This window comes from Triticum urartu, chromosome 2 (assembly GCF_003073215.2).
Source record: "Triticum urartu cultivar G1812 chromosome 2, Tu2.1, whole genome shotgun sequence".
NCBI classification, from domain to species: Eukaryota; Viridiplantae; Streptophyta; class Magnoliopsida; order Poales; family Poaceae; genus Triticum; species Triticum urartu.
The window spans coordinates 600942-618278 of NC_053023.1; the positions used below are offsets into that span (position 1 = coordinate 600942).

The window sequence follows — 17337 nt, forward strand, 5'->3', positions numbered from 1 at the left end:
CCCGGCCCTCCCAACGACACCAATCGACTCCACTCCATCTTGCGGTGCCGCCCAGACCCCCAGCTGCGACGAAAAGCCACCGTAGCCCCAAACTCACTTTGCTCCCGAAGCCACTGGCCGCCGCGAAGCTCGTCGACGGCGATTCCCTCCACCTCCAACGACCCTACAACCACCGGAAGGATCGCCCTAGATCCACGGATCCATCCCCGCCCTCAGCTCCCCACAAGGACCCGCCGTTCGCCGGCGACGATCGCCGGAGTCCCGCCCCCGCTCGGGCAGAGGAAGAAGAGGGAGGGCGACTGGTCAAACCTGACCAGTGGGCCAGGCAGGCCCACTGTCAGTGACCCACGCACGGTCCACGCTGGATAAGTGGAGGCACGTTTCCAGAGTACGCCTTCACGTGTACGTATATATTCAAACCGTTTTCTTTTTCTGTTTTTTTAAATAACAGAATATTGACTAAACTTTGACTGGCTATAACTTTTCCAATATAACTCCAAATGAGTTGAATCTTTTTCCTACCTCTCTCAAAAATTGTCTAGTTTATTTTAAGATTTATTTCAAAGAAATTCAGACAACTTTTTTGTGCTGTTTTTAAAGTATGTGTTGTTTGAATATTTTGAATAGGATTTTTTTTGGAGAGAGGAGAAAACTTTCAAAAGTTTTGGAGTGCACCCTGCCTTACCACACCTTGAAAGGCAAGCATACTGAACCCTGGCATAATATTTTGCGTGCATTGTTGGACACGATTATGACACCACCTCAATACGTGGAACTCATTATTTTATGTGGTGATGTGATCGTTGTATAAATGCTTATTTTAAACTTCCTTGTTGTTGGATATGGACATGTTTGTGATAATGATCATCCTCGTATGCCTTTCGTGCCTACCGGAAGGAAGACGAGAAAGCCTCTGTCTTGGGTAGATCCGAGCTTGTCCCTAGTTCCTCGTTGAGACGAGCATGTCCGGCATGGCATGAGGGGTACGATGAGTGGTGATTCTGTCTGTTGGATGAAATATATTCGTTATGCTAATCATGCAGGGAATATTTATAAACCTCCTGAGTCGACCGTAGATCGACTCCTGTTCCAGTAACCCCCATACTTGCCTCGTACTACCACTTGTCCCTGCCGTAGGTAGGGTATGGTTCAGTAAGTTGTCAACCCCTTTCCTAGCACACACCATACAGAGAGGCCATGGTCGAAGATACCTGAGGCATCCGGTAGGCATGCCACCTGACCCGGGGGCATGGGTGTTTCGGTTGTAGCCGAAGGGGTAGCTCCCCTTGTTTGCGCGCGGTATAAATTTTGTGATCCCATGCTACGTCGAGGTTGTAGCCTCCCCACTTAGATTTTTGCTTAATGGGTGTCGTGGGTGATTTCCAGACACCGGTAAGTTAGGCTGGTGTGTGCGGATAGGTGTGTTTTCAATCAAAAGACTGTAGACGGAATTAGTCCCGATGGACTAACGGAATCCGCTACTCGTGGGTAAAGAGTACACCCTCTGCAGAGATTAAATCTATTCGAATAGCCGTGTCCATGGTTAAGGATTACAGTCTGGGATGGGTCAAGGGTTGGTCTTAGTGTCGGTCTTCGGAGGAGAAACTGTTAAACCAAACTTGCATACCGACTGGTGACTTGTGTGGACCATGATTATTATTTTGTTATGGACTAACCCGTTACATTATTTGAATTATCAAGTATCCCTGGGATGGTTCTACCTCCTGGATATTCACCGTGATTATTTATTTTATAAAGCCCTTTATGTGGTGTCGCTGAGACGCCCGGCTGTGGCATTACTTGTTATTTATTTTTCCCTTATAAGCCCTTTATGTGGTGTCGCTGAGACGCCCGACTGTGGCATTGCTTGTTATTCATTTCCTTATAAGCCCTTTATGTGGTGTCACTGAGACGCCCGACTATGGCATTGCTTGTTATTCATTTCCTTATAAGCCCTTTATGTGGTGCCGCTGAGACGCCCGACTGTGGCATTGCTTGTTATTTATTTACTCTATAAGCCCTTTATGTGGTGTCGTGCAGACGCCCAACTGCGGCATTTTACTTCCACTACATTGTTGCATATTCATATAAATAACCTACTTGCATGCATAAAAGATTTTATTTATGACTGACGATGTGATCATAGAATATTTCAAGTGCATGATTATCCTATATATTATCCCAGTGTTCATAATGTTTGCGAGTACATTCAAAGTACTCACTGGCTTGTCCCTGGCTATTGTCTTGGCCAGATTTCTTGCACAGAGAGGAGCATTGCGATGACAGCCCCGGAAACTAAGCAACGGTGATAGCAGCCTCGCGAAGATAGGAGTTAACCTGATCAGCTGTTCCTGTGGGAAATGGAGTCCCATAGACACTGATGATCCACAAACCGCTTCCGCCATCGACCACTAGAAACCATTTGTTGTACTCCCAGGCCAGAATGGTCTTGTACTACATATTTTGTATTTTGCTTGGAATTTCTGTATCAAGTTGGTGCCTCATCAGCTAACAGTAATCCTGTGGCTGGTGAGCATGACGGCCATTTTCTGGAAATTAATACCCGGAAAAACCGGTCGCGACAATAACCCATGCAGAACGGTAGAACTGGCAGATTCACAATGTAGAATGGAGAACCCATTAAGAGCACTCTGGTTATGATCTTTTGGTTCAGAAGAACTTCTGCCATAAGCAGTTCATGGTATTTGGAAGAAGGAAATACCATGGACCTCGAGGACTATCGCAAAGTTACTAACATCCTAAAGGTACGAGCAACACTATCAACATGAGGTAAGTAGAGTGAATCTTGGGCTTAAGAACCCAGAGATAGAAGGCCTACTAACTAAATGGCATCACGGGATGCTTTCGAGTATGACGGCCAGAATCATCACACTGGGAACACAAAACATTGCTAGATAACTGGGTGGTTCTCTAGGACACCTAGGGTCATAATAATAGCTCCAACATATATGTCGGGGCAATGAAGTACTTCAACACACATATTAGTGTGCTTAATCTGGCCCAAAGGGACATCAGGAATGAAAAGAATGTATTTGCAAATGCATCATACTATTTAGAAACCTGGGATGACTCGGACAGCATAACGGCTGTAAATGCTCAAAAAGATTTGAGACATCCTGGAAAATGGTGGCATAACCAATCAGAAGCACAATATCAAGGTTCTGAGATCAATTGTCAACACACAGAAGTAGTAGGAACTGAACTGGGGCTTGAAACCATCAATCCTATAAGTCTCTACCATAGTAACTCGTCCTCCTGATAGATAGATGAGAAGGCCTAGTTCTTAATCCCCGTAGAAAAGAAGAGGATGACTCAGATCAGAAGGGCATAAGGTATAAGGAGTAAAAGGAGCCTTACGTTCCCTTCCACAATCAATTCCCTTATATAACTAAATCATTTCTAGACACAACTTTAACCAGTATGGCTTGGTAATCCTACAGGCAGTCAGGCTCTGATACCAAAGCTGTCAGGACCCCAATTCCAAGTCACATCGATCTAGCCGGTAACACCTCATATCACTTTGCGGCCTCACGCACGGTATTCCCACGGGTGTCGCCTTACCATGGCCCGGGACCGTTTGCGCCTTTTGGCACACGTATATGATAGTGTTGCTAGCATCCATATGACAAAGAACTCGGGCCGACATGACTAGTCATGAACCCAAAGTGGCACTAACTTACGGGGACAGGCATACATGAATCAACATCGAGCATGTTGGTCAGCAGTGTGCGAATCCGGGCTGTAGCACTGGGCTAACAGGACTCCGATGAACCGGGCTGTAGAAGGCTAGGCAGGAATCCGGATGTCACTGCGTGACATTTCCCCGAAGGGACAAACACAGGAACAAAGTGAATCACATGCCGGCTAGTCAAGTGTTCCGGAGCAGTAGTGCTGGGCTAGCAGGAATCCGGTGAACCGGACTGTAGTGGACTACTATGGCTCATGGAAGCACAAGACTACATTTCCCCATAAGAGAGGCTACCAAGGATAAACAACTAGATTGTCGGATCCCACACATACCAATCATTTCAATCATACACACAATATGCTCGATATGTGCAAATACAACATGGCATCACAGCATAACTCTACGACTCAAGTAATTATTCATTAGGCTCCGAGGAGCGAGATATTACAAACATGGGTCTCTTGACAGAACACTCAGAGCATACAAGTCCAAGCACATGCGGAAGCATAGCATGTCTGAGTACAGGCATCTACAAATGAAAAAGGCTGAGAATCCTGACTATCTACCATATCCCGCCGAGGGCACAAGATCGTAGCTGAGGTATCAAGCTAAACGTCGAAGTCCACACAGAACTACTAGCGGGACTGACGTCTCTCTGCAAAACATAAAACAGGCAAACCTGAGTACAAATGTACCCAGCAAGACTTGCATCAGAACTATCTACATATGCATCGGTATCAATAAAGGGGTGGTGGAGTTTGACTGCAGCAAGCCAGCTTTGACTCAGTGGCTATCCTGAACTACGACTGCAAGTAACTCTTTTGAGGTGGCGCACACGAGTCCACATATTCACCATATAATTCCACCACTATGGATCCGCTCCCGTCTCCCTACGAGAACGCCATCCATAGCACTCACGCTTATCTTGCGCATTTTAGAGTATCCACTTTCACTTTTCTATGAACTGTACAGGCAACCCAGAGGTCCTTTATCACGGACATGGCTATTCGAATAGATGATGTTAACCCTGCAGGGGTGTACTTCTTCACACACGCTCTCGCCACTTACCACCATGTACACATCGTGTATCTCGGCAACCTTCAAGCGGAAGCCTGGCAGCGGAGTCGGCCACGACCTGACTATCCACACAAGTCTCTAGTCCAGGTTTATCGCATATTCGGGTTCCATCCGCAAGGAGATCCAGCCGGGGTGTCGCTCACGGCCACAAACGATGTGTGCAGTGTTCCCAATCCCACCTCGACGGATGGATCTACGCTTGGTACACCGTACCACAGTGCCTAGTCTGTCCCAAGCCCACCTGTACAGGGTACCACTTGGTAGACTACTAACACTACCTACAAACACCAGAAACTAGTTGCAACTCCTGGACAAAGATCAAGTTGACTAATAAGTCGAGAGAGCTTGGAGCGCCCGGAGCCCAATGTGTGGTAGTAACTGTTCATGGATCACAAACACAGAACTCAGTTCCTGAGGACAGCTGCAATGAGACAACCCACCATGTACTCCTACATGGCCTCTCAACGCTACCTTTACTAAATCATGTTCACACACTTAGCTCTCAACAGTAGGACATGTTAACCACATTCCAATTCATCCCCTATGAATCAGACCTGACTCAACTCTAAGCAGTAGCAGGCATGACAACAAGCATGAATGAGTAGGCACATCAGGGCTCAAACAACTCCTACTCATGCTAGTGGGTTTCATCTATTATTGTGGCAATGACAGGTCATGCAGAGGGAAGGGGTTCAACTATCGCAGCATGGAACAGTTGAAACGTTATCGTCCTAATGCAGTAAAAGAGAGCAGGAGCGAGAGAGTGGGATTGTATCGGAATGAACAAGGGGTTCAGCGGTGTCATCGATCACGTCGTCGGAAACATCGTCTACTAAGAGGGAATAACCACCGACAAACTCAAAAGGAACCACAATCAATGCAATGCACATTCATATGAATGATATGTCATATTAAAGTACTGAATTGACCTAGTGCAACAGTTAGTCATATTCATTGTAGTGGAATTCAAACCTATAGCAAATTCCAACTCCAAAACTAATTACCATTTATTCCATAATCATGAATTGTCCTATTCAGAGAGGTTAACTTTCTCAAACATGCATGGTCATGGCATAAACAGATTCTTTGGATTTTTTCGATCATTTTTCATATATAAATTATTTCCATCTGTGTTACGGTTCATTTTCTATGGATTTTAGAAGTTTTAACTAATTTCTGGGATTTCCTGAATTCTCTTAAATCCAGAAAATCCTATACTACATCAGGATGACATCAGCAGGTCAACAGGGCCAGTCCAGGTGAAACCTAACGTGTCGGGTCCACACGTCAGTGACACTGGGCTGGTTAGTGTCGCTGACATGTGGGCAGATCAACGGCCAGGTTAGCGCGGTCAACTCTGGCTTGTGGGTCCCGCTGGGTTTTAAACTAATCTAAACTAAGACAAAACTGAGGTTAATTAGGGCCATGGGCCCATGTGTCAGTGAGTCAGGGGGTTAATCAGCAGGGTCATTAGAGGCTAATGACAGGCCACGTCATCTCACCGGAGTTCGACGCCGGCAAGCACACAGACGCGGCGGTGATGATCGGTACGGCTGCTCCGGCGACTAAATCGATGGCCGAGCCCACCTACGAGGAGCTGGGGCTCGTGCGCATCCAACTGTGGCAGGGGGAGGGCGCAAGGTGACCGGAGTTGGGCATGGCGTCGACCCCGGCGGCGGCCGGAGCTACGGCGTCGAGCGGAACGGGGCTGCGGAGCACGACAGGAGGAGTTGGGTGATGCGTTCGGCTCCTGGGAGCTCGGTGAGAACGGCGACACGCTCAAAGGCGGCGGAGGCGGCTCTTGCCACGGCAACGACATAGCATGGCGGCGGTGAGCTTTGGCCATGGTGGGATTCGGCATTAGAGGACGCGCTAGAGGAAGGGACATGGTGGGTTGGAGAGGAGCTCACAGAGGACTCGCAGAGCAGGTCAGTGGGCTCGGGGGCGGCATGGAGACGGTGAATCGGAGCCGGCGATCTTCGGTGCATGTCGGTGAAGATGACGACGTTGGCGTCACTGCAGGGCTCCCGGCGTCGCGTGGCTCGGCGATGAGGAAGAGGGCGATGTGTCGGATCTGTTGGGCGGTACGGAGAGGGATAGGGTGGCCGGTGGTCATGCGGACGGCGGACGGCAGCGACGAGCTCCGCTCGGGCACGTGTGGGGAGAGAGCATAGGAGGGGGGAGGAGCGCGGGCAGAGTGAGAGGGGTTGGGGGGTGCGTGTCGACGTCTAGGGCATCCAGAGCGACGTCGGGGAGGCGGCGGGAAGTAGGAGGTGGCCGAGGTGTGTGGCCGCACGGAAGGGGCACACGCCCGGTGTCCTTCTGTCCCATGGAAGGGGACGACTGGCACGGCCAGATGGACTGGGCCGTTCTGGGCCGGACCAGTGGGCGCCAGGTCAGTTCTCTCTCTCTATATATATATATATATTAATAATTTGTGCTGCTTTTCTTTTTTTGTTATTTTGTTTTGATTTAGTAAAATACTAAACCATTTTATAAAATCCTTAAAAGAATTTGGGGTGCTGTCTGAATTATTCCAGTGACCCATAACAAATTCCAACATTTTTGGAGCATCTAAGATATATATAGCATTTAAATAGCTCCAATTCAAATATGTTTGAATTAATTCAAAGCCCAAATATGTCCTGCAAAAATGTAAAATATTTTTGGTAGATGCTTCCACCTCAATCCAGAAATGTTGAACATTTTCAGAGGGCATTTTGAGTTCAATGAAAAAGATTTTATTTTGACCCTAGTTGAATTCATTTACTGCTAGGGTTTAACCATCCCCATTTCAAAATTAATAGAAATTGAAAATGATGCAAGGATGCAATGCCACTAATTACAAGAAGATTTCTAGGGCTGTGACATTATTCCCCTAGAGCCTTCCAGCAGTTCCTAAACCGCTCCAGTCGGAGCACGTTATCATTCTTGTTAGTTCTGAGTGAATTCCCTCGGTATGATCATTCTTTCATCAGTTTGTTCCCCGTTTTTGCTTTAGACGTGGGTGTGGCTCGTAACACCTGATGACCAAACGGATCTACGGCACCGTCGAATCTCAAACTTTAACTGCCAAAACTATTGTTTTTCATCCTCTAGTCCCTTTTAGAATTACTAAACGTCCTCTTTTGGGCCAAGATTTCTAGGAACGCTTTCGCGGGGTTTGTGTGCACGTATTTCAAATCATACAGAACTAAAAATTAGAAGTCACTCCATCTTTCTTCCCCTAGAGCCTTCCAGTAGTTCTGAGGGAATTCCCTCGGTGTGATAATTCTTTCAACAGTTTGTTCCCCGTTTCTTCTCTAGCCTGAGCCTGACAAACTAATCTAGCTAGACATGGGTGTGGCCCATAACACCTGATGACCAAACGGGTCTACAACACCATCGAATCTCAAACTTTAACTGCCAAAACTATTGTTTTTCATTCTGTAGTCCCGTTTAGAATTACAAAATGTCCTTTTTTGGGCCGAGATTTCCAGGAACGCTTTCGTGCGGTTTGTGTGCAAGTATTGCAAATAATACGGACCTAAAAATTACAAGTCATTCCATTTTTATTCCCCTAGAGCCTTCCAGTAGTTCCTAAACCGCTCCAGTCGGGGCATGTTATCATTCTTGTTAGTTCTGCGTGAATTACCTTGGTATGATCATTCTTTCATCAGTTTGTTCCCTGTTTCTTCTCTAGCCTGAGCCTATCACACTATTCTAGCTAGACATGGGTGTGGCTCATAACACCTGATGACCAAACGGATCTACGGCACCGTCGAATCTCAAACTTTATCTGCCAAAACTATTGTTTTTGATCCTCTAGTCCCTTTTAGAATTATTAAACGTCCTTTTTTTGGGCCGTGATTATCAGGAACGCTTTCTCCGGGTTTGTGTGCACGTATTTGAAATCATACGGACCTAAAAATTAGAAGTCATTCCATCTTTATTCCCCTAGAGCCTTCCAGCAGTTCCTAAACTGCTCCAGTCGGAGCATGTTATCATTCTTGTTAGTTCTGAGTGAATTCCCTCGGTATGATCATTGTTTCATCAGTTTGTTCCCCGTTTCTTCACTAGTCTGAGCCTGACACACTATTCTAGCTAGACATGGGTGTGGCTCGTAACACGTGATGACCAAACGGATCTACGGCACCGTCGAATCTCAAACTTTATCTGCCAAAACTATTGTTTTTCATCCTCTAGTCCCTTTTAGAATTATTAAATGTCCTTTTTTTGGGCCGTGATTTCCAGGAACGCTTTCTTGGGGTTTGTGTGCACGTATTTCAAATCATACGGACCTAAAAATTAGAAGTCATTTCATCTTTATTCCCCTAGAGCCTTCCAGCAGTTCCTAAGTCGCTCCAGTCGGAGCACGTTATCATTCTTGTTAGTTCTGAGCGAATTCCCTCGGTGTGATCAGTCTTTCATCAGTTTGTACCCGTTTGTTCTCTAGCCTGAGCCTAACACACTATTTTAGCTATTAATGGGTGTGGATCGTAACACTTGATAACCAAACGGATCTACGGCACCATCGAATCTCAAACTTTAACTGCCAAAACTATTGTTTTTCATCCCGTAGTCCCTTTTAGAATTACTAAACGTCCTTTTTTGGGCGGAGATTTCCAGGAACGCTTTCTCGGGGTTTGTGTGCACGTAGGTCAAATCATACGGACCTAAAAATTAGAAGTCATTCCATCTTTATTCCCCTAGAGCCTTCCAGCAGTTCCTAAACCGCTCCAGTCGAAACACGTTACCATTCTTGTTAGTTCTGCGTGAATTCCCTCGGTATGATCATTCTTTCATCAGTGTGTTGCCTGTTTATTCTCTAGCCTGAGCCTAACACACTATTCTTGCTAGAAATGGGTGTGGATCGTAACACCTGATGACCAAACGGATCTACGGCACCGTCAAATCTCAAACTTTAACTGCCAAACTATTGTTTTTCATTCTATAGTCCCTTTTAGAATTATTAAACGTCCTTTTTTGGGCTGAGATTTCCAGGAACGCTTTCGCGCGGTTTGTGTGCAAGTATTTCAAATCATACGGAACTAAAAATTAGAAGTTATTCCATCTTTATTCCCCTAGAGCCTTCTAGCAGTTCCTAACCCGGTCCAGTCGGAGGACGTTATCATTCTTGTTAGTTCTGAGTGAATTCCCTCGGTATGATCATTTTTTCATCAGTTTTTTCCCCATTTCTTCTCTAGCCTGAGCCTGACACACTATTCTAGCTAGACATGGGTGTGGCTCGTAACACCTGATGACCAAACGGATCTACGGCACCGTCGAATCTCAAACTTTAACTGCCAAAACTATTGTTTTTCATCATGTAGTCCCTTTTAGAATTACTAAACGTCCTTTTTTGGGCCGAGATTTCAAGGAATGCTTTCGCGGGGTTGGTGTGCACGTATTTCAAATCATACGGGCCTAAAAATTAGAAGTCATTCCATCTTTTTTCCCCTCGAGCCTTCCGGCATTTCCTAAACCGCTCCGGTCGGAGCATGTTATCATTCTTGTTAGTTCTGAGTGAATTCCCTCGGTGTGATAATTCTTTCATCAGTTTGTTCCCCATTTCTTTTCTAGCCTGAGCCTGACACACTATTATAGCTAGACATGGGTGTGGCTCATAACACCTGATGACCAAACGGATCTACGGCACCATCGAATCTCAAACTAGAACTGCCAAAACTATTGGTTTTCATCCTGTAGTCCCTTTTAGAATTACTAAACGTTCCTTTTTTGGGCTGAGATTTCCAGGAACGCTTTTGCGTGGTTTGTGTGCAAGTATTTCAAATCATATGGACCTAAAAAATAGAAGACATTCCATATTTATTCCCCTAGAGCCTTCCAGCAGTTCCTAAACCGCTCAAGTCGGAGCACGTTATCATTCTTGTTATTTCTGAGTAAATTCCCTTGGTTTGATCATTCTTTCATTACTTTGTTCCCCTTTTCTTCTCTAGCCTGAGGCGAACACACTATTCTAGCTAGAAAGGCATGGGGGTGGCTCGTAACACCTGATGACCAAACGGATCTACGGCACCGTGGAGTCTCAAACTCTAACTGCCAAAACTATTGTTTTTCATCCTGTAGTCCCTTTTAGAATTACTAAACGTCCTTTTTTGGGCCGAGATTTCCCGGAACGCTTTCTCGGGGTTTGTGTGCACGTATTTCAAATCATACGGACCTAAATATTAGAAGTCATTCCATCTTTATTCCCCTAGAGCCTTCCAGCAGTTCCTAAATCGCTCCAGTCGGAGCACGTTATCATTCTTGTTAGTTCTGAGTGAATTCCCTCGGTTTGATAATTCTTTCATCGGTTTGTTCCCCGTTTCTTTTCTAGCCTGAGCCTGACACACTATTATAGCTAGACATGGGTGTGGCTCGTAACACCTGATGACCAAACGGATCTACGGCACCGTCGAATCTCAAACTTTAACTGCCAAAACTATTGTTTTTGATCCTGTAGTCCCTTTTAGAATTACTAAACATCCTTTTTTGGGCCGAGATTTCCCGGAACGCTTTCTCGGGGTTTGTGTGCATGTATTTCAAATCATACGGACCTAAAAATTAGAAGTCATTCCATCGTTACTCCCCTAGAGCCTTCCGGCATTTCCTAAACCGCTCCGGTCGGAGCATGTTATCATTCTTGTTAGTTCTGAGTGAATTCCCTCGGTTTGATAATTCTTTCATCGGTTTGTTCCCCGTTTCTTTTCTAGCCTGAGCCTGACACACTATTATAGCTAGACATGGGTGTGGCTCGTAACACCTGATGACCAAACGGATCTACGGCACCGTCGAATCTCAAACTTTAACTGCCAAAACTATTGTTTTTCATCCTGTAGTCCCTTTTAGAATTACTAAACGTCCTTTTTTGGGCCGAGATTTCAGGAACGCTTTCTCGGGGTTTGTGTGCACGTATTTCAAATCATACGGACCTAAAAATTAGAAGTCATTCCATCTTTATTCCCCTAGAGCCTTCCAGCAGTTCCTAAACGCTCCAGTCGGAGCACGTTATCATTCTTGTTAGTTCTGAGCGAATTCCCTCGGTATGATCATTCTTTCATCAGTTTGTTCGTTTCTTCTCTAGCCTGAGCCTTAAACACACTATTCTAGCTATTAATGGGTGTGGATCATAACACCTGATACAAACGGATCTACGGCACCATCGAATCTCAAACTTTAACTGCCAAAACTATTGTTTTTCATCCTGTAGTCCCTTTTAGAATTACTAAACATCCTTTTTTGGGCTGAGATTTCCAGGAACGCTTTCTCGGGGTTTGTGTGCGTATTTCAAATCATACGGACCTAAAAATTAGAAGTCATTCCATCTTTATTCCCCTAGAGCCTTCCAGCAGTTCCTAAACCGCTCCAGTCGGAGCACGTTATCATTCTTGTTAGTTCTGAGTGAATTCCCTCGGTATGATCATTCTTTCATCAGTTTGTTCCCCGTTTCTTCTCTAGCCTGAGCCTACACACTATTCTAGCTAGACATGGGTGTGGCTCATAACACCTGATGACCAAACGGATCTACGGCAGCCATCGAATCTCAAACTTTAAACTGCCAAAACTATTGTTTTCATCCTGTAGTCCCTTTTAGAATTACTAAACGTCCTTTTTTGGGCTGAGATTTCCAGGAACGCTTTCGCGTGGTTTGTGTGCAAGTATTTCAAATCATACGGACCTAAAAATTAGAAGTCATTCCATATTTATTCCCCTAGAGCCTTCCAGCAGTTCCTAAACCGCTCCAAGTCGGAGCACGTTATCATTCTTGTTAGTTCTGAGTGAATTCCCTCGGTTTGATCATTCTTTCATCAGTTTGTTCCCCGTTTCTTCTCTAGCCTGAGCCTAACACACTATTCTAGCTAGACATGGGTGTGGCTCGTAACACCTGATGACCAAACGGATCTACGGCACCGTGGAATCTCAAACTCTAACTGCCAAAACTATTGTTTTTCATCCTGTAGTCCCTTTTATAATTACTAAACGTCCTTTTTTGGGCCGAGATTTCCAGAAACGCTTTCTCGGGGTTTGTGTGCACGTATTTCAAATCATACGGACCTAAAATTTATAAGTCATTCAATCTTTATTCCCCTAGAGCCTTCCAGCAGTTCCTAAATCGCTCTATTCGGAGCACGTTATCATTCTTGTTAGTTCTGCGCGAATTCCCTCGGTATGATCATTCTTTTATCAGTTTTTTTACTCGTTTCTTCTCTAGCCTGAGCCTAACACACTATTCTAGCTATTAATGGGTGTGGCTCGTAACACCGGATAACCAAACGGATCTACGGCACCGTCGAATCTCAAACTTTAACTGCCAAAACTATTGTTTTTCATCCTCTAGTCCCTTTTAGAATTACTAAATGTCCTTTTTTGGGCCGAGATTTCCAGGAATGCATTCTAGGGGTTTGTGTGCACGTATTTCAAATCATACGGACCTAAAAATTAGAATTCATTCCATCTTTATTCCCCTAGAGCCTTCCAGCAGTTCCTAAACCGCTCCAGTCAGAACACGTTATCATTCTTGTTAGTTATGCGTGAATTCCCTCGGAATAATCATTCTTTCATCAGTGTGTTGCCAGTTTCTACTCTAGCCTGAGCCTAACACACTATTCTAGCTATTAATGTGTGTGGACCGTAACACTTGATGACCAAACGGATCTACGGCACCATCGAATCTCAAACTAGAACTACCAAAACTATTGTTTTTCATCCTGTAGTCTCTTTTAGAATTACTAAACGTCCTTTTTTGGGCTGAGATTTATAGGAATGCTTTGGCGCGGTTTGTGTACATGTATTTCAAATTATACAGACCTAAAAATTAGAAGTCATTCCATCTGTATTCCCCTATAGCCTTCCAGCAGTTCCTAAACAGCTCTAGACGGAGCATGTTATCATTCTTGTTAGTTCTGAGTGAATTCCCTCGGTATGATCATTCTTTCATCAGTTTGTTCCCAGTTTCTTCTCTAGTCTGAGCCTAGCACACTACTCTAGCTAGACATGGGTGTGGATCGTAACACCTGATGACCAAACGGATCTACGGCACCATCGAATCTCAAACTTTAACTGCCAAAACTATTGTTTTTCATTCTGTAGTCCATTTTAGAATTACTAAACGTCCTTTTTTGGGCCATGATTTCGAAGAATGCATTCGCGTGGTTCGTGTGCAAGTATTTCAAATCATACGGACCTAAAAATTAGAAGTCATTCCATCTTTATTCCCCTAGATCTTCTAGCAGTTCCTAAACAGCTCCAATCGGAGCACGTTATCATTCTTGTTAGTTCTGAGTGAATTCCCTCTGTATGATCATTCTTTCATCAGTTTGTTCCCCGTTTCTTCACTAGTCTGAGACGAGCACACTATTCTAGCTAGACATGGGTGTGGATCATAACACCTGATGACCAAACGGATCTACGGCACCGTTGAATCTCAAACTTTAACTGCCAAAACTATTGTTTTTCATCCTGTAGTCCCTTTTAGAATTACTAAACGTCCTTTTTTGGGCCGAGATTTCCAAGAAGGCTTTCTCGGGGTTTGTGTGCACGTATCACGTATTTCAAATCATACGGACATAAAAATTAGAAGTCATTCCATCTTTATTCCCCTAGAGCCTTCCAGCAGTTCCTAAACCGCTCCGGTCGGAGCATGTTATCATTCTTGTTAGTTCTGAGTGAATTCCCTCGGTGTGATAATTCTTTCATCGGTTTGTTACCCGTTTCTTCTCTAGCCTGAGCCTGACACACTATTCAACCTAGACCTGGGTGTGGCTCATAACACCTGATGACCAAACGGCTCTACGGCACCATCGAATCTCAAACTAGAACTGCCAAAACTATTGTTTTTCATCCTGTAGTCCCTTTTAGAATTACTAAACGTCCTTTTTTGGGCTGAGATTTCCAGGAACGCTTTCGCGCGGTTTGTGTACACGTATTTCAAATCATACGGACCTAAAAATTAGAAGTCATTCCATCTTTATTCCCCTAGAGCCTTCCAGCAGTTCCTAAACCGCTCCAGTCGGAGCTGTTATCATTCTTGTTAGTTCTGAGTGAATTCCCTCGGTATGATCATTCTTTCATCAGTTTGTTCCCCGTTTCTTCTCTAGTCTGAGCCAGCACTACTAGCTAGACATGGGTGTGGCTCGTAACACCTGATGACCAAACGGATCTACGGCACCATCGAATCTCAAACTTTAACTGCCAAAACTATTGTTTTTCATCCTGTAGTCCCTTTTAGAATTACTAAACGTCCTTTTTTGGGCCGTGATTTCCAAGGAACGCATTTCGCGCGGTTTGTGTGCAAGTATTTCAAATCATACGGACCTAAAAATTAGAAGTCATTCCATCTTTATTCCCCTAGAGCCTTCAGCAGTTCCTAAACCGCTCCAGTCGGAGCACGTTATCATTCTTGTTAGTTCTGAGTGAATTCCCTCGGTTTGATCATTCTTTCATCAGTCTGTTCCTGTTTCTTATCTAGCTTGAGCCTAACACACTATTCTAGCTAGACATGGGTGTGGCTCGTAATACCTGATGACCAAACGGATCTACGGCACTGTCGAATCTCAAACTTTAACTGCTAAAACTATTGTTTTTCATCCTGTAGTCCCTTTTAGAATTACTAAACGTCCTTTTTTGGGCCGAGATTTCCAGGAATGCTTTCGCGGGGTTTGTGTGCACGTATTTTAAATCAAACGGACCTAAAAATTAGAAGTCATTCCATCTTTATTCCCCTAGGTCCTTCCAGCAGTTCCTAAACTGCTCCGGTCGGAGCATGTTATCATTCTTGTTAGTTCTGAGTGAATTCCCTCGGTGTGATAATTCTTTCATCAGTTTTGTCGGTGTACTAGAGTAGGGGTACCCTAGTATCCCGAACTTGTGCACGGGCAGTCGCAGTATCCCGCGGCAAGGCTTGCCGGGTGACCGCCAAGGTCCTCCGTGGTTCCTTTGGAGCCATTCAAGAACAAAGTGTCCAAGCCAAGAAGAGAAGACCCCGGCAAGAGGAGCTTGCCGGGAAGGCTAACAAAAGCATCCCAAGACCCCGGCAAGAGGAGCTTGCCGGGAAGGCCACCCAAGGCATTGCAAGGAACTTGCCGCGGCGCACCACACGCCCCGGCAAGGCCCGGTGAGCGACAAGCTCCCGGACGCGAGAAGACAACGACTGCGGCAAGGCGCTTGCCGCGGCAAGCCACCTCCCTGGGCCCGCGCTCCAGCGCATCCACCAACGTGTCGCTCTAGGGGCCTTCCAGGCGTACATGGCGGGAGGCTGTGCAGCCAGCTGCGTGCGGTGGCAAGCGGTGCTGACAAGATCGCCATCGTGGCGAACGGTGGCGTCCCTGGCGGTCCCTTTTCGCACTGTTTAGGCGACACAGACGGGCATTTAAGGCCCTTGTCCCCTGCCGTCAGGGTTAGGTATGATACACTGTAGCAGGTAGCTGTGCCTACCACAGCACCTTTCCATTTTTGCCCTTTACCTCTGTTGCCACAGGTCGGTAACCCCTTGAGCATATAAAAGGAGGCCCATGTGCAACGTAGAGAGGGGTTAGCCAGTTCGAACACTCACGCTCGGTCTTGCTAGCTGCTAAAGTGTACTGTAGCACTCCGCGCTCCCGAGCAAGAAATCAATACAAACCACAAAGCAGGAGTAGGGTTTTACGCATCCGTGCGGCCCGAACCTGGGTAAATCGCTCGCGTGCATCGCCTCGATCCGCTCTTTGCACGATCTCCGCCCCCGCTGAACCGAAAGGGACCCGGTCCGCCGGTCCCATAGGTGCCCGTGGATCAGTACCCCGGCATCTTTGGCGCGCCAGGTAGGGGGCGTCAAAGTTGTGTGAACCAGATCCGGCGTTCTCGCGAGCTAGATCTTCATCATCTTCATCAACATGCCGCCGAAGAAGAAGGTTTCGGAGGCGGCTGCTCCGTCCGCGCCTTACCCACCACCGCCGGGACAAACGGCTGATGGGGAGGGCGCCGGTGGAAGAACGGGAATAGACGAGGGAGCTCACGGTGCTGCCAGGTCCAAGGGCGAGGCTGCGCTGCCCATCGGCGGCGTAGCCGGCTCCCACAACGACCGGGCGCACTCCAAGACCTCGGCGTCCGTACATGCACCGCGCCTGTCTCAGGAGGCACGGGACCGGCAGCGTCATGGTACTCATGGTACCATGCGTTTGCTAGACCAAGATCGGGCTGGCAGATCTCGGAGCGCTCAGGACCACCATCCACGCCAACATGCTGGCACAAGCGAGGCACGGTCGCCTGGACAGGATATTGCTCCTTCTAACGTGGTTAGAAGTCCGAGCATATCCCGCTCCTCGCACTGTTCGCCACCACCGCCCGCCACTGCAGCAGAAGCTTTGGCGCGAGCTCAGCTGCTCCTAGACTACCCTCCAACGGCGGACAAGATCGACGATTGGAGGGCAACCATCCAGAGTCTCATCGGCTTCGCCAACGGCGACACTCCACGACAACCGAGCACGTCGCAGCCGCGGCAAGTCAGCCAGGCACGAGCCGGAGACGACAAGACTGGTGGGGGTGCAACTACTGTGCACTCTCCGCCTCGAAAGCCGAGATCGCCGACTCGC

General features: G+C 46.5%; 1 pseudogene; it reads right to left on the reverse strand.

Annotated features, from left to right (window-relative positions):
• Nucleotides 1-887: 887 nt before the first annotated feature.
• Nucleotides 888-17337, reverse strand: part of LOC125541141 — a 31312-nt pseudogene continuing 14862 nt past the window's right edge.